The sequence below is a fragment of the Melozone crissalis genome, unplaced genomic scaffold (assembly GCF_028551555.1).
Source record: "Melozone crissalis strain CALT ecotype California unplaced genomic scaffold, PUWL_Pcris_2 ptg000026l_1, whole genome shotgun sequence".
In the NCBI taxonomy this organism is placed as follows: Eukaryota; Metazoa; Chordata; class Aves; order Passeriformes; family Passerellidae; genus Melozone; species Melozone crissalis.
Genome location: NW_026535804.1, coordinates 1,179,129 through 1,201,006, shown reverse-complemented (window position 1 = coordinate 1,201,006; position 21,878 = coordinate 1,179,129). Strand labels below are relative to the sequence as shown.

The 21,878-nt window shown below is 52.4% G+C and overlaps 1 protein-coding gene across 1 annotated transcript in view; it reads right to left on the bottom strand.

Moving 5' to 3' along the window:
* Positions 1 to 4,914: 4,914 nt before the first annotated feature.
* PIK3R6 (phosphoinositide-3-kinase regulatory subunit 6) overlaps positions 4,915 to 21,878 on the bottom strand; it is a 258,611-nt gene continuing 241,647 nt past the window's right edge. The window contains exon 20 of the mRNA XM_054278961.1: positions 4,915 to 4,925. The gene's annotated coding sequence lies outside the window, so the exon portion shown is untranslated. The remainder of the gene's footprint in view (positions 4,926 to 21,878) is intronic.

Below are 21,878 nucleotides of genomic sequence, written 5' to 3'. Positions count from 1 at the left end.
TGGCATAAAAACAAACAAAAAGCAGCTTTTTCTAACAAATAGGTGAATCCAGGCCAACCCTCCCTCATGGCTTAAAACACTCGGTGGCAGCACATTTCTGGCCGTGGTGTGCTGTCCGTTCTTGCCCCAGGTCTGTGCTCGGCTGCACAGGATGGCACAGCGGGGCTGTCCGCGGCTGAAGTGAGCCAGGAGGGAGCAAAATGACCCAGGAGGGATCCGGGCAGTGCCGGGCTGAGCATGGCGGGGCGACGGGCAGGGCTGCGGGCTGTCCCCGGGGCTGGCCGCGCTCCGAGTGCCCTCTGCCGGCCCGGGAGCGGCTCCGGCCCCGGCACCGATCCGGGGACAGCCGGGACCGCTCCGGGCTGTGCAGGGACCGCTCCGGGGTCAGCAGGGACCGCTCCGGGGACAGCGGGGACCGCTCCGGGCTGTGCAGGGACCGCTCCGGGGACAGCAGGGACCGCTCCGGGCTCGGGGCCGTTCCGGGCTCCGCAGAATCGAATCTAAGTTTACTCTTAATTCTTCTCAAAGGAAAACCCTTGAACCCTAATGAAGCGAATTAAGGGCTATTTAAAGGGGGTACAGCTCCTTTGAAAAAGAATACAATTTCTACGAGCGGATAAATATTGACTTCTCAATTATACTGTGGGCCCTCTGCAGGGTCCCCTCCCGGCACGGTCCCCTCCCGGCTCTGCACCCCCGGCTCCGGGCTCTCCAGGGTCCCTTCCCGGCTATGCAGAGTCCCCTCCCGGCTCTGCAGGGTCCCCTCCCGGCACGGGCTGCTCGCAGAACCCACGGCCGGGCCGGAGCGCCCCTGGGAGCGCCGCCCCGCTCAGGTATCCGGGATGTGTCCGCTGGAATTCCCCGGTGAGGAACCTCCACACCCTCTCTGGACAATCTGTTCAGGGCTCAGCCAATGCCCAGGGAAGAAGTTCTTCCTCCTGTGCAGGGGGAATTGCCGGGGTGAGTCCCTGCCCGGTGCCCTTGTGCTGTTGCTGGGCCCCATGAGCAGCGCCTGGGCTCTGACACCCCCTCCCAGCTGTGTCTGTGCTTTGAGAAGGTCCCCTCCCAGCTGTCTGCTCTCGAGGCTCGCAGCCCCAGCTCTGCAGCCTTTGCTGGGCACGGAGGAGCTCCAGGCCCTTCCCAGCTCCCTTTGCTGGGCACAGAGGAGCTCCAGGCCCTTCCCAGCTCTGCAGCCCCAGGACCCTCCTGCCCCGAGGAGCCCGGAGCTGGACACTGCCCTGCAGGCAGGGGAGGGAGCGCCAGGGCTGCCGGAGCACAGGACAGCTCCGTCCTGCCCCTGCAGCCACGATCCCGCTGCTGTTCGTGCCCCAGGACCCTCGGCTGGCCAGGACAGCTCCCTGTCCCCCAGGAGCCCAGTCCTTGCGCACAGAGCTGCTCCTGCAGGTCACCCCCAGCCCGGGCTGTGCCTGGGCTGATCCTGCCCGGGTGCAGGACCCTGCGTGTGCCTCTGTGGGATTTCAGAGTGTTCCAATCTGCTCATCTGCAGCCTGTTGAGACCCCTCAGAATGGCTGCACAGCACCTGGAGGTTTGGCTTGCATTGCTTCCCAGCTAAACTCAGGTTTGCATGGCTTTTGGAGGCTTCTCCTTGTGGGCTTGGTCAGCAGCACCACAGTGAGTGGGGGGCTGGACTGAACCCAGCAGCCAAATGCCCTTGTACTGACTCTGCCTCCCTTCAAGTGTGTCATTTGACAGAAAATGAATTTAAAACCAGGAAAAGAGGGCAAAGCAGTAATGCTGACATTCCAGAGAGCATTTCCTGCTTGAGAGCTGATCTCGACCATCAGTGCCCTGCCCTGGGGGAGGATGAACATGCTGTTCCCACCCGGGGGAGATCGCAGAGATGAGATGTCTCGATCAAGGTCACTCCTAAAGCACTGGGAAAACAACCCCAGAGCTTTGGCGCACACGGCTTCCTGGGTCAGAAACCCTGCAAAGCCCACGTTCATTTTCTTCCCCAGAAACCCAGAGAGATCCTTTGCACTGAAGGACACTGTCACATCTACGTTTTGAGGAATATGTTTTAAACAAAAGCCTAAATACATTTGAGTTATTCAAACTAAAATTTCACTAATATCATAGGGGGCTTTTGTCCTTTATTTTGTAGGTAGCAAGAATTTATGGAAGTCTCTCCAGATATCCTAAAGAACCCCATGAAGAAGACTGTAGTTACAAGGGAAGTTTGAGAAGAGAGGGCAGATATTCAGTCCAAGAGTTGCAAACCCAGCGTTGGTAATTCCCCTGTACCCAGTAAACAGGTCAGAGCAGAGATGTTTTTGTAAGAGATTCATCCATTGTTGGGAGGTGCTGGGTCTGGGCCAGCTCCCAGTGATGTGAGCAGGCAGATCCCTGCTCTCCATAGCCTGGGATCAGCTCCCAGTGATGTGTGCAGGCAGACTCCCTGCTCTCCATGGCCTGGGATCAGCTCCCAGTGATGTGAGCAGGCAGATCCCTGCTCTCTATGGCCCAGGATCAGCTCCCAGTGATGTGAGCAGGCAGATCCCTGCTCTCCATGGCCTGGGATCAGCTCCCAGTGATGTGAGCAGGCAGATCCCTGCTCTCTATGGCCCAGGATCAGCTCCCAGTGATGTGAGCAGGCAGATCCCTGCTCTCTATGGCCCAGGATCAGCTCTCAGTGATGTGTGCAGGCAGACTCCCTGCTCTCCATGGCCTGGGATCAGCTCCCAGTCCTGCAGGCAGCGCTCTGGCAGGCAGCCAGCCTTCCCCCTGGACAGCAGAGATGCTGCCTCTGCTCTGAGCAGGCAGGTTTGGGCAGGTTTCAAGGTGGGAAAGAAGCTTTCATGTTTCCTTCTTTTTTCTTTAACTGTTAAAAGACACAAGGCCACCGTAGATCTGTCCACACACAGCACTGGAAAGCCAGAGGTGGCTGTTGTTTGAAGGTGACACTGATGCAGAAAGGCCCAGGAGGAAGGGGAACCTCAGTGCAGGAATCCTCATTTAACCTTTCCCAGCTGCCACATGTCAGTCCCTTCCACAGCCACCCCCAGGAATCCCAGACACTCCTGACATCACAAAATGCACATCCTGTCTGCCTCTGTGTCCTGGGACAGTGTGTGTCCATCCCTGTCACCCTGGGGCTGGCATTCAGCAGGAGACACCCACAGCTGCTGGAAACCCTGCTTGTGCCCCGAGAGAGGAGATCAGGTGTGAGTGCCCACGAGGCTGGGGTACAGATTGGATGGAGAAAGCCTCCATTTCATCCTTTTCCTGCACACGCCTCCTGAAGATCACATCTCACCCCTTTCCTCTCCCAGGGCAGAGCTGCAGGCCAGGGCCATTCCAGGCCAGGGCCAAGAGGAATTCAGGAGCTGAGGTCTGGCCAAGCCAGCTCCAGGCTTTTCCCAGCAGGCAGAGGTGAAGGTCAAGGAGTGATGGCCATGAACCAGAACATATTTAATTCCACCTCAACATGAAGAACTTCTTCCCATGGAGGGTGGCAGAGCCCCGGCACAGCTGCCCAGCGAGGGCGTAGAGTCTCCCTGTTTGGAGCCATTCCAGTGCCACCTGGATGTGTTTCTGTGTCCCCTGCTCTGGTGACCCTGCCTGGGCAGGGCTTTGGGCTGGGTGAGGTCCCTGCCAGTGCCAGCTACCAGGGACACACTGACAAGATGGCTTTACACCACGGGATGCTTTGATTTAAGCATCAAGAGGATAAAATACACTTTATATTCACAACTCTTCTACCCCAGGGCTCCCTCACCATCCTGCAGGGCTGGACCAGCTTTAGCATCTCCAAACAGAACCACCCCACAGGAATCACCCTGGGACAGGGCTTGGCACAAACCCTTTTTTACCCAGCCAAAATTCTTTTGTTTTCTCACTTCTTAAGGTTAGTTTGTGGTTTGGTTTTGCCTTTCTTTAGTGTCACAGAAAAATAGGAAATAAAAGAAGGAAAGAGTTTACTAGGGCTTCACATTCTGTGCCAGTGTCTCTGTCCTAATCCTCCAGGAACCCTTGAGAGTTTGGTGTCAAGTGTTTTATCCAGAGCCACAGTCTTTACTTTCATGTCTCTTTTCCAGTTGAGTAGCTCCATATATTCATATAGGGAACACGACAGAAACACACACGCACTCCAGAGATTGCATGGCAGCACCACATTCAGTGTAGACTGATTCCAGCTCAGGATTTGCAGGGAGCCAGGCTGACAGTCTGCTCCAAGGATGTGCTGGTACATTTTTCAGAGGAGAAATTCCTGAGCTCCCCAAGGGCAGAAAGACCCTTTGTGAATATAGGATTTTTCTGAGCTCTTCTCTGAGGATAAACCTCTTCATTGAGCTATTGTCAGATAAGGAATAGCTGGAAGAGGTTTAGAAATGCTTTCCCAAAATCTGGGATTTAACCTGGAGCATGATTTCAGTTAAACAATGCAGGAATTGCCATTGGAGGGAAGAAGACAAATCCATTTCCCTGCAGTCATTTCCCAGAGTAATCCGCAGGAGCTGCCTCGGGACACAGAGCCTGCACGGCAGGACTGGTGCAGGAGCACCCGAGCATCAGCAGCTCCCAGTCAAGCTGTCTCTCATCAATTCACCCTTTCCTTTTTCCTCTTCTTTTTGGCTTTGTCCCCCACAACATCCAGCAGCTGGGACTTCCACAGTTTGATAGCACAGGGAAGAAAAAATTGTTTCTTTATGATCTCAACCTGCTGAGGGATGGTTTCCCCATGCTGAGCTGTAGCAGAAGCTCGGCTGCCTTTGCGGCACATTCAGCCCTGTCCCTTGCCATGGACAGCCCCAAAGTGCCTGTGCTTCCTTCCCTCTGTGTTCTGCACCTTTCCTAAGCCCCCTCCCAGCACAGGGAGCTCTGCCAGGGCTGCCAGGGGCAATATTGAGATGCTGGCAGTACCAGGCACCCCATCCTCACCTGCTGCAGCCCCAGCCCACACCTGGGCCCAGGCCCAGAAGGTGCAGAAAGCCCAAGAAAGCCTTGGAGCGTCTCTGTGTTCCTGTGGGAGTTGGGAAAACGCAGAATAAACAATAAAAACAATTATTCCAGCTGGAAAATATTTTTTCTCCTGGTTTGTTTTCTGCCTGAAAGCTGGTTGGAATTACACAAAGTATGGGTGATTGAGGAAAACAGCTTTTCAACAGGAAAATAACTTCTCTGCAAATGTTTTGAAGTTACTGTTATTGCTTAACACCTAAAATTAAACATTTTCTCTATTTTCTTTTAACTGAATTCCCCATTCCTTTGGTTCTCTGTATTAAAAGAGAAGACTCTCAAAAGAATAATTTGTGTTTCCCTGGCTGGTTCATATCCTTTACAGCAGAAATAAAGAACCCAATGACTACACTGACCTGATGGCTCCAGAGGCTGGAGTTTACTGGGAAAAAGCAGAATTTGGCCCAAGCCACTTGACCTGTCCAGCTCAGGAAACTCAAAGCTGATCTCGCTTCCACTCCACATTTCATGGTGTATTTTCTCCTGGTTTCAAAGAGAAGCAGGGCTTGTGCTGCCTCATAAAGGAAAACAGTTTTGGGATCTAAAAAGGCTCTAAGCTCCTTAGGAAAAGAGGATTAAGGCATCTGCTGGGTGCGGTGGGTACCTGTGCTGGTTTGCTCTGTGGCAGCTGGTGCAGATTACAACAGACTGGGCTTGAACCCAGGCTGGGCTTCAGAGCCCCCAGAGCTCCTGTGCCCTGCTCCCCCAAACCCTAACCCAAACCCTAACCCTAACCCTAACCCTAACCCTAACCCTAACCCTAACCCTAACCCTAACCCTAACCCTCCTGTGCCCTGCTCCCCCAAACCCTAACCCTAACCCTAACCCTACCCCTAATGCTAACCCTAACCCTAACCCAAACCCTAACCCTAACCCAAACCCTAACCCAAACCCTAACCCTAACCCTAACCCAAACCCTAACCCTAACCCTAACCCTAACCCTAACCCTAACCCATCCATTCCCTGCCCCCAGAGCTCCCTGTGCCCTGCTCCCCCAAACCCTCACCCATCCATTCCCTGCCAGGGACCTCCTCCCACCCTAAGAGCCCACAGGTGAAGGTCCAGGCACAGCCCTGGAAGGTTCCCCAGGAATCCCTTCCCAGCTCACGGCTCTGGACGTGCAGGGAGGGGACCAGGGCTGCTCCTGTGTCAGTCCTGGCAGGCTGGGCACTGGCAGATGCCCAGTGCAGCAGCTCTGTCCTGCCTGTGGCTCCCCAGCCCTGTCTGACTGATGGCAGTGGGGCTGCAAGGCCCAGCCCTGCCCACACTCCCACCATGGGGCTCTGATCCATCACCCAGAGCTGGGCAGCGCTGCCTTTCAGGAACAGACACAGACTGGGGGCTTCTAATGGCACAGCAGAGAGAGAGAAAAAGGATTTGTCCATCAAAGCTTGCCCCAGGCAGCACATTTACTGCTGCTCTCCAGAGAGCCTGGCAGATACTAAAGGCACAAACAGGCAAACAGAACAAATGAAAAGATCTTCTGCTCTCTGGGAAACACAAGGGCTTGGCAGACAAGTATTTCATAGCAGGCCCTCCCCTTCCTTTCTGCCTCCCCCTCTGCCCTGTGCTCAGCAGGGATGGGAAGGGCAAGGGAACACACTCCAGCTGTGGCCCCCAGCCCCAGCACTGAGGCCCAGGGCAGCCAGGAACGGGGTGCTGGGGCTCAAAGCCAGCTGGGGACCTGAGGGATGTGAGATAATTTCCAAAAAGGCTTTGGGACAGCTCTGCACCTCTGCCTTGCAGACCTGCATGAGTTCCATGGGCTTTGCCTCCAGGCCATGGATGTGCATTGTGTCTGTTCTTCCCCAGTCCCTGCAGGGAGCCTGGCAGGCAGCTGTGGGAAACCTGCCTGGCAGAGGGGGCTGCAGCTTTGCAGAAGGGGCTTCAGCCTTGCAGAGGGGGCTGCAGCCTGGCAGAGGTGGTTTCAGCATGGCACAGGGGGTTTCAGCCTTGCAGGATGGTTTCAGCCTCGCAGAGGGGTTTCAGCCTGGCACAGGGGATTTCAGCCTGGCAGGGGTGGCTGCCCCCATAGCCAAGCCCCCCAGACATCTCCGTGCACTGGAGAGCAAACCCGAGAAGCCTGAGCTGTTTGGAACAGACCTGGGGCACATGTCCCAAATAAAGAGGAAAAATGCCAGTTTTTGACAAAAGAAATGATTCATGGAAGTGGTGCTTTCAGCTTCATTCTGGGGGCAGGAAAAATGAAGTAACTTGGCGGCAGCTGGGAGGGCTGTGCTTCAGTGGAGCAGGAAGGAAACATCTGACTTTTGGAGGGACTTTCTGCAGTGAAAAGGTTTTGAAGCACTGACCAAGCAGGCTTTCCCCAGGGCCCAGAGGAACATCCCCAGCCCCGGTACATGGCAATGCCTGACACGTGAATGCTGCTGCGGAGGTTTGTGGAGTTTTGGTCTGTTTCCAAGTGCTGCAGAAGGATGCAGCCATGCAGGCACAGAAAGGCCCAGTGCAGCTGTGCTGGCTGCATCCCCAGCCCAGAGAGAAGGAGCATTTCTGCATGGTGGCCATCTGTTCCTCCCGCTGTGCATGGGGATGGAGGGGGCAATTCCAGCAGCCTTGGGGTCTGTCACCCACACCAGCCTGGGGTCACCCCCTGGCCAAAGGCATGGGGAAACTCTGCAGCAGCACAGAGACACGGGGGGACAGGGTAAAGGCTGAACCTGGGGTACCCATGAGGGCCACCAGCGTTCTGGTGAGCCCTGTCCCTCACTGAGAGGAAATCCAGAACTGGAGCTCCTCTCCCAAAGCTCAGGAGTCCCTCTCACCATGCCCAAGACACAGAGAAACCTCCATGGCCCCCAAGTGTGGAGGAAACTCATGCTCTAGGAAAAAGAAAGCAATTTAAAAAATCAAAATAGGCTGAAGCTACAAATCCAGCTCTTCTCTCAGTTAATATTTAATGTTGCAATTGGGTGCTTTTCAGAGGGGGGAAAGCACTGGGACTTCTTTGCTGCAGATTGACCTTGTGAAACTCAGTGTGTCAAGAAAAAATAAAAAAACAAAAGAGAAAAGGAATTTTGGTGAATATTTCAACATCTGGAGCCACTTAGTGGCAGAAAAAAGCAACTTCTTGAGAAGCACTTTTGATCTAAAACAGTGGTTTTAAACCTTTTCCTATTTGCAGACCCATAAAATTTGTCTCTGCATAGTAAATCCACTTCTACTGACACTCCCTTCTGGCATGCCGGTCAATTCTGGAGGTTCCTTAGATGTTCAGGATCAGGAGAGACAAAGCTGTGCTTCCCCAGGCCTGCCCAAGAGTCTCCTGCACCACTTCAGTTCCCAGCATGGGCTGCTGATCACTTCATTCACAGAAAACCTGCAGAAACGTGACCTTGCCTCTCTTGGTGTGGTGTGGTCCTTTCCTAGACCTGAGGCTGATTTTATCTGTGGAACTGGCACCACCAGCTCTGTGTCACCCTGGCAAATCTGCTCACCTCTGCCCACAGAAAATCAGAGTATTTCTGCATGTAAAGGTCTCTTGGAGCTGCTCCACAGCAGAATTAATTCAGGCTGTGTTGCCACCATCTCTCCTGCTTCCAGAGCCTGCTGTGCCTGGATCTCGGGTGCCTTGGGCTCGGGGCAGGTCCTGGGCGCCCATCACCAATCTGCTGCTGGAGCTCCTGCAGCCCAGAGGAGGCAGGGACAGTCCATGGGGACAAGGCTGTGCCTACTGCATTGGGAGCAGAGGATCTGGGCACCATCCTCCACCCTGGGGAGTTTTTCTCATGCTGTGATGTTTGGACATCATCTCTGCCTCCTCACAGCTCAGGTTTTGTGCTACACAAGTCAATTTGACTCGTTTAACTCGTCTGTCCCAAGGTCCATGCACTGCCAAGGAGGAGATGAGTCTGTCCCTGCATGGCACTTCCAAGTGACAGCAGAGGGTGAAAACGCTTTAAGTTATCCCAGGGCAACATTTTTACTCATCCAGCCACAAATCTGCCTTATCCAGCCGCAACCCTGCCTTCACTGGTCAAGGATGTGTTAGCACATCACTGGCAAGTCTGCTGAAAGGACTGCAGGAAATCACATGAAAAACAACTACTGTGCCCAACAAAGAGTTGCATGGATCGGGTCTTTGTTCCCATTGTATTTCTCCTCAGCACATTTGATTAGTTTGGTTAATTGAACATGTAACACACTCCATTATCATGCACCAGCAAAAGAGGGTTTATGACTCAAACAAATATTGCCATTATTAGCTGCTTCTGACATAACAAACAGCACTATTAGCTGTGGAGAGGCAGTGTTTTATGGATGGCTTTTTGCTAAATGGGCTGCTTCATCACTTTTTTTCCTGTAAAACCACTCCTTGGTGCTGCTCCCAGCACTGGGTGCAGGACTGAGAGGGGACACGAGTCACAGCACTGTTACAAGGTCTGTGTGATGCATTTTCCCTCATTTTCTCACACAAGGAGATAAACCTTGTTTGTCCAAGACAAATCCATCACAAATCACTCGAAGCACCTCTGGCAAACATTCACTCTTCATAACACCAGAGACCAGCTCAAACCAGGCCTAGGCTCATTCAGCAAGGGATGAATGAAAACTCATCTTCATCTCAACATGCAAACATGTACAAATAAAATACATCCATACAAATATGGACAAATAAATTGCATCCATACAAATAAAATACATCCATACAAACATGGACAAATAAAATGCATCCATACAAATATCTGCAGGGTGTGTCAGAGGAGGTGCCAGACTCTTCTCTGTGACAGGACAGGGAGCAGTAGCCATGAACCAGAACATATTTAATTCCACCTCAACATGAAGAACTTCTTCCCATGGAGGGTGGCAGAGCCCCGGCACAGCTGCCCAGGGAGGGCGTGGAGTCTCCCTGTTTGGAGCCATTCCAGTGCCACCTGGATGTGTTTCTGTGTCCCCTGCTCCGGGTGACCCTGCCTGGGCAGGGGGCATCCAGAGGTCCCTTCCAACACAAAGGTTCTGGAGTCTGGGATTGGATCCCAATGTGCTCAGGGAGCAGAATCAAACCCAGCCAGCCCCTGCACACACCCCTCTGTCTGTCCTGGCAGCTTTTGGTGCCGTCGCCCCTCGCCTGTGGCCCTGGAACTGCTCTGCTTGTGAGGAGCTGTTTGTAAAAATCCTGTGGGTTCTGCAGTGCCAGGATGGGAACTCTGTGCTGGAATGTTCCCAGCCCTGGGGGACAATGGGGAGCACTGGCTCCACATCCTCTGAGCCCCTCTCAGCTCTCCTGTCCCCATCCCAGCCTGGGTGGAGATCAGGGGAGCCAGGAAAGACCTGCTGGTTTCCTCCAGGAACATCAGCTCTGCTGCTGGCGTGGCACCGACCACCCTGGGGGAGAGAAAATCCTGCCCCAGGCACAGAACAGAGGGTTTGTCACAGCCCTGCCAGCTACAGGGAGAGCAGGAGGCAAAACCTCCACATATTCACCATGGAAGGCACTTCAGAAATAATTACAGTTAATATATATATTTAAGTAGACATAATTTCTTCCTTTTTTCCCCCTCTTTGCTTCAGTCCAAGTGAGAGATGTCAGCCAGAAACCTAAAAAGCTGAAAGTCTCTTTATTTCCTTAAACACAGCAAACCTGTAGTACTTACACATTTGTTTCAAATCACATTTCTCTGGAATCTTCCTGCTTGGCCTTGGGTGTGTGACATATGCAAGTGTTGACCTTGTTTGCCACTAGTTTGTTTTGTTGGTTTGTTTGTTTTTTTATTTGGAAAATGGGGTCAAGAAATTGAACTTTTCATAGGAAATTATGCATTTCACCACCTTTCTTGCTAAATGAGGCTTTGGCCTTTTGAAACAGAAATTCATTTTCAACTCACATTTTCAGTTACAATAGTTCAAAGAATTGAGTGTGAAAACATTTTGTAATAAAATAAAAGTCAAGTACTTGTTTTCAGATGTCTTGCATTGAGATTTCAAACTTCCCATCCAGTTTCAGAATATTGTTTTTGTTTGGTACCAAATATTCATGTAAGAGGACAGGTCACCTCTCTCCAGTCTGTTCATACCAAGGTACCTGAGGAAAATACAGTGGCTGAGGCATCACAAGCGGGATGTAAATGCTTCTCATGGTTTTAGATTCTATGGGTTTGACAATGACTGTGAATCTGCACTACCTAAGAGTGGGCAATACTCCATTACACCATTCATGTGCATGTCAATGGGAAAATGTTTAATTGTTTAATGACCTCCTGTGCTGAGGTCCCTCTGAAATTTAGAGCTGGTGGAGTAATAAACCCTGAAGGAATATCTGCATCTTCAGAGCCCTCCTGAGCTCCACGAGTCATCTCAGAGAGATCCAGAGGAGGCTGATTGTGGATTAAAATGCAATTTACTACAGAGCACCGGGACAATTCTCTGCTCCCCAGCTGTAAAGGGGTTTGATGTTTTCACACTCCTGACTACAGTCACTCCAGTCCAGATTTCTAGTTTTGCTTCTTAAGCAGCTAAAACTGTTTCACAGTATTTTCTAGGCAGAGGAAGATTTTCCACTCAGAGAGATCTCCTGGCAGCTTTTCAATTTTTTACAAAACCTTTCCTTTTCCACATTTGGCCCACAACCAGCATTACCCATGGAGAATAAACTCACTAAGAAATAACAACTTCCATCCTTATTTGCTAAGATTTTGATCAATTCATACCATCCTGTTATGCCAGGTTACCTGATCTCAGACCTTTCAGCTGAGGATGTGTAAAACCTGGGGACAGCTCAATAACAATGTGAGCATCTGATGAAAATGCTGAAATGCAGGGCAAGAAGTGCCTGCCACCCTCATAACATAACTGGGTGATCCCCAAAACATTAAAAATCCCCTGTGGATGCTGGTAACATTTGTGGATGTGACTCCTTATGCTCTCAAGTAAAGGGATCTTGGTGTGAGTAGCTCAAAGTCAGACAAAATACAGGAAAGAGATCATGGAGGTTGGGGTCAGCTGCTATTTCTTGAGAAAATGATGGATCCAGTGGAAGCACAATTTGCAGAGGTACCTGAGAACCAGGGGAATTAGCCAAGCCTGGCATGGAAGCCAGCTGTATCAGCTCTGAGAAAGAATTATTAAAATTGGAGCTGAGGAACCAACTCACTCTGGGGCCATTTTCCTGTCAATGGAGAGAGGAGCCTTCAGAGAGCAATTCAGAGCCAGGAGGGACAGGAATTTGGGGGGACCAGCCCCTGTCCCCTGCAGAAAGACAGCCAGGCAGTCCTGGTCCGAATGGGGAGGTGCCTGTTTCCCTGCACACAGCAGGAACACACCTGAGTGCTGGAGTTACCCCAGCCAGGGGCACAAAGCAGCACAAGCTCTGCAGGACTGAAGGGACCTGCGCTGAGGCCATGTGTACAAAGCACCATGTGAGATTCCAGATGCTTTGAACCATCTTAAAAGGACCCTTTAAAATGTAATGAAACAAACTGACTGAAATTTGTGCAAAGGTTTCGTGAGGAGGTGCCAGGTCATGTTTGTCACCAGAGGAGGTCCCAGGCTGGCACTGCCATTGCTGAGCTGCCCCTGCTCAGCAGTGGGAGGGGGTTTGGCCTCCGTCAGGGGCTCAGGAGCCAGAGGCTGGGAACCTCGAAAGGCAGAGACTTCTCCTGCTCTCACTGTGCTTCTCCACTACTGCACTGAATGTCTTGAACTCCAAAATGAGAGCGAGCCCTGCTGCCCCTCACACCTTCACCCATCACTGCAGGAAGCAGCTGCTGTTTGCTCAGCATTGCTGCTGAGGGGCTCACCAGTGCAGGGTCTGCTCTCTCTGGGTCACACAACACTCCCCCCATCACCAGCCCTTGCACAAACCCCTGACAGACAGAAAACACAGTTATCATAATAAGAACAGAACATCTTCTGCCTGATTCTCTGCCCAGGATCCTCTCTGCTCTGCAGCACAACCCAGCCCAAAGGTTTCACGTATGCCTCAAACTACACACCCTGCCTGCCAAAAAATTAATGCAAGCAATTAGTGCAGCAAAGCACTTCAACAAATAGTTCCATTCATTGCAGTGGTGTCCCACAGTGGAGCTGGCAGTGACCCACACTTCCCGTCTCCTGCACTCGCACTCCCCTGTGCAGACACTCAGTCCTTACTCAGTGGAAATATTGAGCTCACAAATCCCCACTCTGAGCTGTTGGGGAGAGACTTCCAGACTTGCCTAAATGTATTTTCTTCCTTTTTTCTTTTTTTCAATTCAGTGCTTCAGCACTAGTGAGAATTGCCAGCCAGAGACTCTTAAAGCTGAAAGCCTCTATATTTCCTTAAACATAGCAAACCTGTGTTCCACATCCCTGAGCAACACCAGGATCTGGACCCCTGGGTTCCTCCTCCCTCTTGGCTCGATGGAATCACCCCTAAGGACCACAGGGCCAACTCCTGCAGCCCCTCCCACACCCCAGGCTCTCTGCTGACATCTGTGCACCGCAGGGACCCAGGGAGACAGAGCCCCGAACCCTTCCTGACCCCCAAACCCTCCCAGAACCCCGAATCCTTCCTGAGCCCCAAACCCTTCCTGAGCCCCAAACCCTTCCAGAATCCCAAACCCTTCCTGAGCCCTGAACCTTTCCTGAGCCCTGAGCCCTTCCTGAGCCCCTGAACCCTTCCTGAGCCCCAAACCCTTCCTGAGCCCCAAACCCTCCCAGAACCCCGAATCCTTCCTGAGCCCCGAACCCTTCCTGAGCCCCAAACCCTTCCTGAGCCCCAAACCCTTCCAGAACCCTAAACCCTTCCTGAGCCCTGAACCTTTCCTGAGCCCTGAGCCTTTCCTGAGCCCCTGAACCCTTCCTGAGCCCCAAACCCTTCCTGAGCCCCAAACCCTTCCAGAGCCCCGAACCCCTCCAGAGCCCCAAATCCTTCCTAAGCCCCGAACCCTTCCTGAGCCCCAAACCCTTCCAGAGCCCCAAACCTTTCCAGAGCCCCGAACCCCTCCAGAGCCTCGAACCCTTCCTGAGCCCTGAGCCCTCCCAGAGCCCCGAACCCTTCCTGAACCCCGAAGCCTTCCTGAACCCCTAATCCTTCCTGAGCCCCGAACCCCTCCAGAGCCCCGAACCCCTCCTGAGCCCCGAACCTTTTCAGAGCCCCGAACCCTCCCAGAGCCCCGAGCCCTTCCCGAGACCCGAACCCTTCCCGAGCCCTCGGCAGCGACTCTCGGGAACCGCCCCGGCCCCGGCAGCGGCCCCGCGGGCGGCTTCAGCACCACGGACAGAGCGCGGAGCGGTTTACACAGGGTTTGCACGCGTTTTGCACGCTGTCTACGCGCGGTGTACACCCGGTTTGCACGCTCTTTACACGAGGTTTGCACGCAGCTTATAGGCAGTTTACAGGCAGTGTACACGCAGCTTATGCACAGTGTACACATGGTTTACACGTGGTTTACACCTGGTTTGCACGCTGTTTACATGCAGTGTACCCACGGTTTGCACGCTGTTTAGACCCGGCTAGCACACAGTTTACACTCGGTGTACACGTGCTTTGCACACGGGTGACACACTGTTTACATGCTGTGTACACACGGTGTATGTACCCTGAGTGCCAGCACAGAAGTAATCTCTGTAGCTGCCTGGCTAACAGTAAAAAGGAGGACTTGCTTGTCTTAAACAAAACACAATAAAAAATATCCTTGGAAGTATTTTATAACCTGCTTCACCCCCAAAAATATACAGCCCAGAAATGATGGGGTTGGATTAGAAGTGAACAAGTCCCAGCACAGTAAAACAGGGCCCAATAAATGCAAGGTCCTGATGGAGGTCAGAGCCGTGTGAGTGGAGACTTGTTTGGATAAGGGCTGGCCTGAGGATGGGCTGCTGGACAGGCTCTGTAAATTATCTGGAGCCCCCTGTTCTGCCCAGAGGGGCCAGCGAGGTGGCAGGGCTGGGCTCCTCCCTGCCTTGATGCATTTCAGACAATGGGTGGCAGTAACTGGGCTGACTCCACCGGGCAGGGGAAAGGTAAAATAATTCCACAAGATGATAATCCAATTCCTTTGCACAAGAAATAAATCTCCATTACTGCTCCACACCTCTCCTGCAGTTTCCAATCGGCCTCTGTGTCAGAGGAACTGTTTTTATGATGGATCTGGGGCATTTATTATGACAGCAAAAGGCATAAACACTGCCCAGCATCAAACAGCTTGAGAGCTCTGATTTCAAGCTAAATGCAATAAGAGAAGAGAACTTTCCTACACCAGGGAAATGAAGACTGTTTGAGTAGATTATGGTGGGAGCATAATGTTTTCACTACAGAGAATTTCATTCCCCCATCTAGCCCAGGGTTCATGAGGAATACTGTTCCTATTTCAATTACTCTGAGCCTCAATCCCTCTCCCAGAAAACACACGTGTCCTGTCTGTGAAGGAAACACCAGAACACAAAGGCAATAATCTCCCTTTTACAGCACCAGGCTCATCTTTCATGGGAGCAGATTTCAAATGCAAGTAGTGCTGGGTCCTGCTTCCAGAATCCCCAGGTGCTGAGGAGAATGATGCAGATGTGCCAGGACACACACAGGTGGTTACCAGTTTGGCTGGTGCCAGTCAGAGACCATTCCTGGAGCTCCACAGCTCACCCATGGTGGTGCCCAGCCCACCCCTCCTGTTCCAGCAGTGCTGCCAGGCAGAAAAGATGCAAACTCCTCCAGTTTCTGAGTGATCCTGTAAGCAGGGCTCTCCAGCCAGGAGAATTTGCATGGCAGGGTCATGAGTCAGTGTTCTTCCTCAAAACTAACTCTGCCAAATGGGGCCAGGACAAGGTCCTTCTCCTGTTTGCTGTGGTAGAGGATTTTCTTTGCTGTCTCCTTCTTTTCCATGTAAGACTTATTTTCAGCTGGAAAATTTCCCACCAGAAAACCAGCCCAGTCTGAGGCTGAGAGACTCCTGCATCTTCCAAAGGCATTGTGGTCATTTGTTCTTCTCAGCTTAAAAATGAAACTCTGCCTGGAAATGCCCTGAACAACTAATCCAGACCCAGGAATTGTGTGTCCAAGGGCAGGGCTCCCCTGTGCACACCTGCCTTGGAAAAGAAACCCCAGCCACCATTGGGCTCTGCTGTGCAGAGATCTTTTCTCACCAGGCAGGCTGCACAAGTATCTCAGGGATAAAGTCCCTCTGGCAGAGGAATGGGTAATTTGGGGATCCTGGCCCAGTTTTTGGTCATGGCTGCCTTCAGCTGCCTGGCTCCTTCCCACAGGAGTTTTGTGCACGGGCAGGAGCACCTTGGAAACATAATAAAAACCCTGGTTCCTCTAGAGTTTCAGAACCCATGAGGTTGGACTCCACCTAAAAGGGGTTTTCAGGATGGCACTCTTCAATTTAGGAGCCTGAACTCCACCTACTCCTCTTCACACCCAGCCCTCAGCAATAAAATCCAACTACCTAAGGCTGGAGAAAGCGTTTTCACTGGAGCACCATGACCTGCACAGCACAGTCCCCTCCCGGTGACTCCAGGGCACCTCAGCTGCTCCTAAATCACCTGGGGCCAGTGATTTTCTAACCAGGCTGAACCCTGGGTGCTGAACCCTCAGCTGCACACAGTCCTGCTGCTGGCAGTCCCTCAGCCCCCCGTCCCTGGGAACGAGCTGCTCCATCTGAGCGCTAATCGCACTCTGCTGCTCGGGGCACTCCTGAGGTCAGCACGGAGCTTTGGGGCAGGATATCATCACAGCCAGGCTCTGTGCTCCCCCTCCCATGACAAATCGTATTTTTCCTCCTTTTCCTCCTGCAAAAGAAGGTGGAAGATTAAATGTAAGAGATGAGAGAGAAATTGAAAATTGCTAATCTCTAATTTCAGCTTGATAATTTGCTTTGGCCTCTGGGGTATTAAAATTATAACACTTTTAGACTGTATTAAAAAAAGGCATCAACTCTATGATTGACAACTTTCTTAAAGACATTTTTCTTTTCAGAAGGCATTACACTGAGTTAATCTTTAAATATAGTCAATTACCACTTCTATCTATAGGATCAAATGCTCTCTTAATCACACAGGGGAGAAAGAGACACCACTCCTGTGTGCTTTGTGTGGGGGTTTGGGAACCACTGATGTAAACTAGTGAGGAATATGTCACACCTCATCTCGAGGGGATGGGATCAAGCTCCTGGAGTGACCTTTCCTTGAACACCAAACCCCATCCTTCCGATGGGTTTCTCTAATGAAAGACTCCACAAACACAGAACAACCAGCTGTGTTTGTCTCACAAAGTTCCCATTAAATGCCCAGGGGCACAGCCAGGCTGCACTGCCCGACCTGTCTGAAAGGGTTTTCCTGCTGTTGGAGCTGCAGCAAAGCAGGAGAATGGGACACCCCAGTGCTCTGCACAGGTTCTGCCTGCTTTCCATGCAGGACAGGGATTTGTACCAGGGCTGTTGAAGGACTTGCCGAGAGATTATTTTTTCTTCTAAGAAAAGGCTGATTAATGAAATTAGGCCACTTGGCAAGAGTGTAAATTCACTTTGCTTTTTGATGGGAAATCACCAAAACATTTTGTTTTGATAAGCTCAAAATACTTTGCATGGATTTTGATATCACTGTAAGAATTAATTTTTTTTAGAGTAGATCAAAACGAAATGGTTTGGCTGCACTGAAATGAATCCTAGAATCATAGAATCTGCTGAGTTGGAAGAGACCCATCAGGATCATGTCACAGACTCAGCACAGGATGGCATGAGCTGGAAGAAAACTCAGAGCTCCTCTCATTCCACCTTGCTGCCATGGGCAGGGACACCTTCCACTGTCCCAGGTGGCTCAGAGCCCCATCCAGACCACCCTGCACACTTCCAGGGATGGGGCATATCAAAATAATGTCAAAACTCAGTAGCAGAGGAAAATGCTGCCTATTAAAAAAACAAACAAACAAACAGCCCAATTGAGCAAAATCCAGCTTTTTCCCTCTGTTTTGGCCTCAGTAAAATCCTGCTGTCCCCCAGGGAGCTGCCTTGCCGATGCAGAGGTGTCCTGAGGGCTCTGAGCATCAGCAGTGTGGGAAGGGAAGGCAGCAAACTCAATCCTCGGTCCCTGGCTGAGGGCTGGGACCATCAGGGATTTCCAGCCAGGGCCCCTTCCCCAGGCAGCTGAGGGGGCTGAATCCCTGCACCCTGCTGCCGGCAGCTCTGGGTGCTGGGACAGCTTCTCCTGAGAGCTTCCCCAACACACGCTGCTCTAGGGTGGGGTTTGTGCTGCAGGCAGGAGAACCAAACCCCATCTCCTGCCCCCAGAGCTGTGCCACAGCATGGGCACCAGGCCACAGCAAAGTCTTGACCTGCAGCAGCCTCTCCTTTCCCACCCTTCCACCCTTCTCAGCTGCCTCCACACAGGGGCTGGGGCTACCCCTCCCCAGCAGAGCCCAGAGAGCCCAGAGAGCCCAGAGAGCCCAGCAGAGCCCAGAGAGCCCAGAGAGCCCAGCAGGGCCCAGCAGGGCCCAGAGAGCCCAGCAGGGCCCAGCAGAGCCCAGAGAGCCCAGCAGAGCCCAGCAGAGCCCAGAGAGCCCAGCACAGCCCAGCAGAGCCCAGAGAGTCCAGCAGAGCCCAGAGAGCCCAGCAGGGCCCAGCAGAGCCCAGAGAGCCCAGCAGAGCCCAGAGAGTCCAGCAGAGCCCAGCAGGGCCCAGCAGAGCCCAGCAGAGCCCAGCACAGCCCAGCAGAGCCCAGAGAGCCCAGCAGAGCCCAGCAGAGCCCAGAGAGTCCAGCAGAGCCCAGAGAGCCCAGCAGAGCCCAGCAGAGCCCAGAGAGCCCAGCACAGCCCAGCAGAGCCCAGAGAGCCCAGCAGAGCCCAGCAGAGCCCAGAGAGCCCAGCACAGCCCAGCAGAGCCCAGAGAGTCCAGCAGAGCCCAGAGAGCCCAGCAGGGCCCAGCAGAGCCCAGAGAGCCCAGCAGAGCCCAGAGAGCCCAGCAGGGCCCAGCAGAGCCCAGAGAGCCCAGCAGAGCCCAGAGAGTCCAGCAGAGCCCAGCAGGGCCCAGCAGAGCCCAGCAGAGCCCAGCACAGCCCAGCAGAGCCCAGAGAGCCCAGCAGAGCCCAGCAGAGCCCAGAGAGTCCAGCAGAGCCCAGAGAGCCCAGCAGAGCCCAGCAGAGCCCAGCAGAGCCCAGCACAGCCCAGCAGAGCCCAGAGAGTCCAGCAGAGCCCAGAGAGTCCAGCAGAGCCCAGCAGAGCCCAGAGAGCCCAGAGAGTCCAGCAGAACCCAGAGAGCTCAACAGGGCCCAACAGAGCCCAGAGAGCCCAGAGAGTCCAGCAGAGCCCAGAGAGCCCAGAGAGCCCAGAGAGTCCAGCACAGCCCAGCAGAGCCCAGAGAGCCCAGAGAGTCCAGCAGAGCCCAGAGAGTCCAGCAGAGCCCAGAGAGCTCAACAGGGCCCAACAGAGCCCAGAGAGCCCAGCAGAGCCCAGAGAGCCCAGAGAGCCCAGAGAGTCCAGCACAGCCCAGCAGAGCCCAGAGAACCCAGCAGAGCCCAGCAGAGCCCAACAGAGCGCAACAGAGCCCAGCACCATCCAGTGCCCATGTGTCAGTGCCCATGCCATGCAGGGAGGGTCCTGCAGCCAGATCAGTTTGCAGTCAGGGCTCGGGGCAGCCCTCCCCAGGCTTTGCTTGGCTCCCAGTAAGGGAATCTGACTGGTAGCAGGCAGGGCAGCTCCAGCATTAGGGGGCCCATCTGGGCAGCTCCTCCTGCCCCGCTGTCCCAGGGGTTGGAGCAGGTGCCTCTCTCTGCATTCCCAGGGGCTCCTGCCTGGCCCCAGCCAGTCTGAGCTCAGTCCCAGCAGCTGTCCAGGCTGAAGGGAGGGCTGGACATTTGAGTGTGGGGCTATGTGTCACCAGGAAGGACAAACGGCACCACTGCCCTCCTCTAATCTGGGATAATTCCCTCTTAGAAATATGATCAGGTTTACAGACCCCCAGCACCCAGATCCTAGCTAAACCCAGGTGGGGAAGGGCACTTCTTCTCCTGGCTTTGTTAAACTATGATGGGTGGTGAATGTTTTCTTCTCAGCACCACGCTGGTGAGAAAACAGAGGACAGAAGTCCATGAAACACTTCAGCCCATTCTGGTTTCCCAGCACTCCCCTTGGAGAAGCCTGACAGCATCTGAGCAGCTGGGGTGGCACTGGTGTGGTGAAAGGCTGAGCACTGAGCAGAGACCTGGACATGAGAGATGAAACAAAGCCTTTAAGGGCAACTTCTTCAGTTCCACACATGGGGCTTATGTCTGTGGACACTATTTGGAATTTTGCAGCTGATGAGAAGGGACAGGAGAAAACAATCAGATACAAAGTAAAACTATAACCTCTGAAGCTGTCAGAAGCTGATGGGAAAGCATTTAGTGGATGAGAGGTGCAATGTTTTCACACTCAGGGCCTGTGGTGAGAGCAAGTTCTGTCACTGCTGCCCAAGAGCCTTGGGAAGGATTTCACCCTCTCAGACTGCAGTGCTGTTAATAGATGATGTGTGAAATACCTCCTTCATCTAACCACAATCAGGGCCTGATGCAGGAATCAATAGCAAAGATCCTGCTCTGTTAGGAAGAAGGTCAAATTAAACAACCTCAGTGGACTCTTCAGCTTTAAGTTCTATTAGAGCAGGGAAGAGGGAGAACAGTAGCAGCCATCAGAGAGAGCATTTGCCCTACTTTTGCCTCTGCAAATGTGAAGATTTAAAAGTAAATAAAGTCCAGTAGTGCAGTACACCAACCTTTGTGCTACCACGGGAACATTGTTCCCTTTAGGAGACAAACCATCTGTGGTTATACAATTCATCTCAGGTCAAAAGCACATCCTGAGTGAGGACCTGAATCCATCAAAGCTTTTACAGCTGCTCTCCTCTGATGGGGCTGGGAAGAGAGTGCAGGTTAACAACTTAAGGCGGAGGAAACCCAAATTCTGTTTCATTTGGGAAATCCAGGACAAAACAACATCACAAAGGGAGCCTTCAGAACAATTCCAAGCATTACATTAGTTTGGCAGACTCAACAGTTTCTACTTCATCATTTGCAGATCATGTCTGGCCAACAATTTTAAAATAAGAAACACCAAAAGGCAAAGACAGCTGCTTTTCATCTAAGAAACTTCCGTATCTGCTGGCTTCTGTTGTTTGATGGCAGGGGAGGAGGAGGAAATCGTGGAGCTGAGAGCTGTCCCTGAGAAGTTCTCTGCTGAGATGTGCTGAGGATGCTCAATCCAGAAAGAAAGGGGAGGCAGCATCCCTTGTGCACTGCTTCCCTCTGACCCCAAAGGCCATGGAAATCTCTCATTGCTGGTCCAGCCTCCCTCCTCAGAGCAAAACCAAAGCCAGCAGCTCAGCCCAGCCTCATGCAGCCAAAGCTGAGCTCAAACAGGGCTCCAAGGGTGAGCACCCACCCCACCCAGCCTGCAGTCCCCTGGATTTTGGGGTGATTGGATTTTCTCTGAATATCCCTGCACAGCTTCTTTCCCACATCAAGCAGCCTGGGTGCATTATTTAATTTTGCAAGAGCAAAGGAGGGGTTGTGCTGCATGGTGTGGAGCCTGAAAGGCAGCAGTAAAAGAGAAAAAATCAGGATACCATAAAGTTAGTAACATCAACAAAGTGAAGAGTGAAAAACCAGGAGCAATTTCCAGCCTCCTCCAGTGGAATTCATTATGTATTCACTGCACAGAAAATTTCAAAAACTTTCTTTCAAATGGACCTGTTTAAATGTATAAAATGTGTAGCAGATTAGGTGATTCTGTAACCAGGCTCCCAATGGGGCTGACTTAAGTGGAAACAGCTCTTTAGAGGAACATCCTGAAATTTGTTTTGACTTATCTCCTGAGCTGTCTAGAGATTTAAATCGTCACTCAGATGTGGTCTCCTAACTCTGCCTGCAGCTTAAAATAGTGCAGGAAATGGGTTTCTAAAAGGCTGTTAAATAACACAAATGCTGGAAAAGAAAA